This window comes from Pagrus pagrus (assembly GCF_965226575.1).
Source record: "Pagrus pagrus genome assembly, chromosome: 17".
NCBI classification, from domain to species: domain Eukaryota; kingdom Metazoa; phylum Chordata; class Actinopteri; order Spariformes; family Sparidae; genus Pagrus; species Pagrus pagrus.
Genome location: NC_140201.1, coordinates 28,592,002 through 28,598,124, shown reverse-complemented (window position 1 = coordinate 28,598,124; position 6,123 = coordinate 28,592,002).

Genomic DNA, 6,123 nt, shown 5'->3' with positions numbered 1-6,123 from the left:
GCACCTACATACAGACAAGTGCAATCATGGTTACAGTAAAAGTGTGTACTGCAAGGACCATTTCTGACCAAATTACTGTATGTTTGTTTCTCTAGAGTTGAAAGATTGCCATGTGCAGGTGGGAGGGCTTCCAGATTCACACCAGCCCAAGACGTCCTCATTGTGGATATGGTTCGGGAGAACAATGTGATGAGACTATGGGAGATACGGGAGAGGATCATTGGTGACAATTTGAACTTTCCGACCATTGACAATGTCAGCCTGACAACCATAGACAGAGTCCTCAAGCGCCAGAGAGTACGCATGAAGCAGGCCTATAGGGTACCCTTTGAGCGCAACTCTGACAGAATAAAACACCTCCGTCACCAGTATGTGCAAGTAAGTACAGTACAATCCATGTACACGGTTTTTAAAATACGTTTGTCTTTCCTTACTTGTTAAAAGGTGTTTATTTTCTGGGGATGTCAGTATAGTATTGTACTTTACATACAATACTATACTATCTTACTGTAATGTGCTGTATTGACTGTCTTTCTGAACACCTGAAAATGCTATTTGTTTCCACAGAGGATCTTTGAGTTGGAGTCCATGGCCAGACCCCATGAATTTATATTTGTGGATGAGGCTGGCTTCAACCTCACAAAAAGGAGGAGGAGAGGCCGTAACATCATAGGACGGAGAGCTATCGTTGATGTGCCCGGCCAACGTGGAGGAAACATCACTCTCTGCGCTGCCATGAATTCTAGAGGGCTTCTCCACCGGCATGCTGAACTCGGTGCCTACAACACTGAGTATTGTGACTTGTTCTTGTAAAAAATAACAAAACGAACCTAAGCCACTGAGGGGCTGCTGGCTGGGTACTTGAATAATTGACGCGTCGTCTTCCGGGTCCAATGAATGAGTCAAAACCAGTGAGCGTCGTATGCAGTCATCCAAACATTTATTTGCTATTTGCGCTCTTAACAACAAGCGATCTTCGCCGACCTATGCAGACACTTAACTTGTAACTTGAATGCAAATTAAACAAAAGGCTTACATTGCCACAACGCATTAAAGCATGACGATGACGATGACGATGACGGTCAAAAAACTGTGTGCTTCTCCAGTCAGCAACACACCTGCTGAGTAATTACCTGTTGTTCTATTTGAAGAATTTCTGCAGACCACCGTGCAGAGCACCACCTACTGTGGCTTTCGGTATTACACAGAAAATAACAAAAACGCACATAAACCAAAAAATGGCTCTAACACACCGGCCCCTAATTGTACATGGCGGCTGACTGAATTAAATTACAGAGCCATAATACCAATAATACACCAATTGAACCAAACAATACCCAATATTTGTACACATAACCTGGTTTCACTCAGAGGTCACCATAAACACTAACAAATTGCAGCTTCCTGTAATAGGCATAGCTTAGTGACAGGTCTTTCAAAGATGTTTGTTTTCATCTGGAGACGCACAGAACGTACCAGACCTTTCTTGTCGGGGAAAGTTTCCACAACTCTGCCAAGAAGCCAAGATCCACGTGGAGCAGAAGAATCCATCACAACAACAATGTCGCCAGGAACAAAATTTCTCCTTTTTTGATTCCATTTTTGGCGCTCTTGGAGCAAAGGGAGGTACTCCTGTACCCATCTTTTCCAAAACAAATCCGCAATGTATTGGACTTGTCGCCATCTCCTCTTCACATACACATCATCCTTACTAAACAGTCCAGGTGATAAGACTGGTTTCCCTTTCATCAGGAGAATGTGATTAGGAGTGAGTGGTTCAAGATCAGTGGGATCATCTGAGAGCTTAGTGAGGGGGCGACCATTCAATATAGCCTCAACCTCGCACAAAACGGTGTGGAGCCCATCATCATCCAGAGTTTGCAGACGTAACACAGAGGTGAGAACTTTCCTTACCATCCGAATGACACGTTCCCAGACACCACCATGGTGTGATGCTGCAGGTGGGTTAAAGCTCCACTGGATGCCATCTTGCAATAACACCCTCTGTATCTGGTTGTGATTTAAAGATGCAAGTGCTTCTCTCAGCTCTTTCTCAGCCCCCACAAAGTTTGTACCATTATCTGAGCGCATAGAAGATACTTGTCCTCTTCGGCTGATGAACCTTCGTATTGCATTAATACATGCGTCAGTATCCAAGGATGGAGCTACTTCCAAATGAACCGCTCTGCTTGCAAAACAGGTAAAGATGACACCATAACGCTTACACAAACCTCGACCTCTCTTCACTTTTAAAGGCCCAAAGTAATCTACTCCCACATTTGTGAAGGGCGGGAGATCGGGAAGGAGCCTTTCCTTTGGTAGGTCCGCCATTTTCTGCTCACCCAACTTCCCTTTGTACCGTCTGCAGAAGCTGCACTGTGATATGATTTTTCTCACAGCTGAAGTGGCACTGGGTATCCAGAACTTCTTTCTCAACATTGACAGTGTGTGATTTCTTCCACTGTGGCCAACTTGTTGGTGCGTGTGTCTTAATATGAGTGTGGAGATGTGCTGATCCTTTGACAAGATGAGTGGATGTTTTGCCTCTTCTGGTAAAGCTGCCTTACTCAACCGGCCTCCAACTCTCACAAGTCCATCCTCCAGACATGGGTCCAGTTTGTAAATAGAACTGTCTCGTGGCACACATTTTCCAGCTGATAGGGCAGCAATCTCCTCCTTGAACCTTTTCTGCTGACTGTAGCGAATGATGGAAACTTCAGCATCCAAAAGATTCTCAGCTGACAAGGTTTGACTCATTGCTTTTTTGGCCCTCTCCATCTCCAGTGACACATGTGATCCCTCGGCATCCTTTCTGTTGAACTCAAGAGCATGCAATTCCTTTCTCCTTTGCTTTAACTGCAGAAGAATCCTCTTCCATTTGAGAAACCATGCAACTGCCACCTTAAGTTTCCTCCAATCTGAAAAGTATAATAGGAGCTGGTCTGTAACATTAGGGGAGTCCTGAGTAATGACTGTGTTTACTGTGACATCCCTTTTGACCTCTACATCATCGGCTGCAATTGTGGCCTCTGTGATGTCTGAAGGCCAATCCTTTTCTGGGTCAAAGAGAAACCTTGGGCCTTCAATCCAGCTACCATCATTCAACAGGTCTCCAACCTTCATACCTCTAGAGGCGTAATCAGCAGGGTTGTCTTTGGTATTGATATACCTCCACTGTGAGACATGAGTTGCATCTCTGATGGTTGACACCCGATTCGCCACAAATGTGTGGAACCGTCTGTCCTCATTTTTTATGTACTTGAGCACTGAAGTACTGTCCGTCCAGAAAGTTGATTGATCCAGTGGCAACTCCAATTCTGATCTCAACATCTTGTCTACTCGAACGGCAAGGACAGCAGCTGTAAGCTCCAGACGAGGAATGGTTATCTGTTTCAAGGGGGTGACTCTTGCTTTTCCCAGCAAAAAGGAGACATGGACCTGGCTCTTGCTGTTTTCCATTCTGAGGTAGGTGACAGTCCCAAATCCATCTTCACTGGCATCAGAAAAGTTGTGCAGCTGTGCTTTAACGGGCTGTCCAAAGTGTTTGGGTTTAATGCCTCTCTCAACTTTGAATGAAGCCAACCTTTTCAGATCCTCCAGCCATCTTGTCCACTGATGGCTAATGTCTGCGGGAATGTTATCGTCCCATCCACAACGTCTCCGACAGAGCTCTTGCAACATAACCTTTGCTGGCAGTGTCACTGGTGCAAGGAACCCCAAGGGATCGTAAACTGAAGAGATTATAGATAACAATCCTCTTCTGCTCTGTGCTTGCTCTTTCACCATCAATTTGAATTTGAATGTGTCTGACTCCACACACCACTGTAGTCCAAGGGCTCTCTCGACTGGAAGCTCATCTCTATCCAGATCCAATTCTTTCCAGTCTTTAGCTCTGTGCTCCTCTTCAATGGTTTGCAGCACTGTCCGGCTGTTACTGATCCACTTTGTCAAAGTGAAGCCTCCTTTTAGGCAGAGGTCACTGAGAGCTTTAACCATCACAACCGCCTCCTCCTCTGAGGGCAAGCTCTTCAAACAGTCATCAACATAAAAATTTTGCCTGACCGTTTTCACCACTTCTGATGAAAAGTGAGCATGATTGTCCTCTGCTGTCTTCCTGAGTGCATAACTGGCACAACTTGGCGATGAGACGGCACCAAACAAATGAACTGTCATCCGATACTCCACACTCTCTTGGCTCACTTTACCATCAGGCCACCACAGGAAGCGAAGGAAGTCCCTGTCCTCTTCAGCCACGTTAACCTGGTAGAACATAGACTGAATGTCTCCCATGAACGCTACTGGCTCCTGTCTGAATCTGACGAGGACTCCTAGTAGTGAACTGGTCAGGTTTGGGCCCTGAAGAAGCTGGCTGTTGAGTGAGGCTCCTTTAAACTCAGCTGAACAGTCAAACACAACACGCAAAGTACCTTTTCTGGGATGACGCACACCATGATGGGGAATATACCATACTTTTCCATTTTCTCCATCCAGTTGATGTTGAGGCACTTTCTCTGCATAGCCTTTCCTCATAACATCAGTGAAGAAACTGGTGTATTCCTTGTGAAACAGTTCATCCTTTCTGAACTTAGCCTTTAATCCCAGCAGCCTTTGTTTGACCACGGAAAGATTATTAGGAAGAGTGAGCTGTTCGTTTCTGAAGGGCATTTTCATACTGTAATGGCCGTCTTGAAGCTGTGCTGACTCATCCATAATCTTTAAGAACTTGATGTCTTCTCTTGACATCCCTTTTTCCTCTGTACTTCTTTCATTGAAGTCGTGATTGTACTGGTTGTTCAACATCTCCTCCAGCTTACACACAGAAATCCTATTGACGGCAGCCACTGAGAACCCTGTTTTAAGTTTGCTGTTCTCTCCGTCTCGAAGGGGACCATTAACTACCCAACCAAGTACAGTTTTTACTGCGTATGGGCCATTCCCTTGGCTGTTGACAACTTCCCAGGGTTCCAATACCTTAGGGACGTTGGTACCAATCAACATGTCAACGTTGGCATCTATGCAGGGGATCCGGACGTCAGAGAGGTAAGGCCACTGTGACAGCTCTTCCTGTGAGACAATGTTGTTAGGAGTCACAGGCATTTTTCTTTGTGTGAGAACTTCTGGAAGACTGTAAAAGTGGTTACTGTCGAAACCAGCCACCTCCAAACCATTCAATGCATAAGTGGAAACAACCTTTTCTTACCCCATGGTGCGCAAAAGGAAATTGGTTCTTCTACCATCGATGTTCAACCTTTGCATAAGATGCTCTGAACAGAATGTAGCTGTACTGCCAGGATCCAGGAATGCGTAGGTTTGTATTATTGTGTCTCCCTTGATGGATTTAACCTGAATTGGCAGAATGGACAAAATGCTATCCTCCCTTCCGGCCCCTGTATGACCACAAGTTTCTGAAGAGGGTGGTTTGACATGTCCTGTTTTTTGAGAATGTTCACTATCCGTGCTGGTTCTTGGCCTTTCAGCAATATGAAGCACCGTAGGATGATTCTGACCACATTTTTTGCAAGTTAGGCGCCTGTCGCAATCCTTGCTCATGTGTCCACTACACAAGCAGCCAAAACACATCCTTTTCTCCTTCAGAAAGATAATTTTGTCCCGATGCTTCTTCCCTTTCAGCTTTGGACACTCCTCCAATGTGTGAGACTGGGAGCAACAGACACATGCATTTTTAGACCTTTCCATTGAGTCCTGCCTCTGTGGGATTGAGCATGAACCTTGGGTTGTGTCAACAACAGTAACTGCAGTGGCAAAGCTGTCACCTCTGACTCTGCTGAACTTGGCCTGAGACTTGAACCTGTTAACACTCTTTGATGCAGGTGAACCACTTGTCATGTCCTGGATGTCCCCAAAGAGTGGATCAGAGATGATCTTAACTTGACGTTCAATGAATGAAACGAGATCCTTAAAGCAAGCTCTGCGATTGTACCTCTCCAAGATTTCATGTGCTTTTGTCCTCCATTTTTCTCTGAATTTAAATGGCAACTTTGTCATGATTGCGCTCATGTTGGTTGGCATGTCTAGTTCTTGCATATAGTGAAGCTCCTCCATCACGTTGCAACAACCACGCAAAAACAGAGAAAAGGCTTGAAGTGACTTCACATCCTCTGA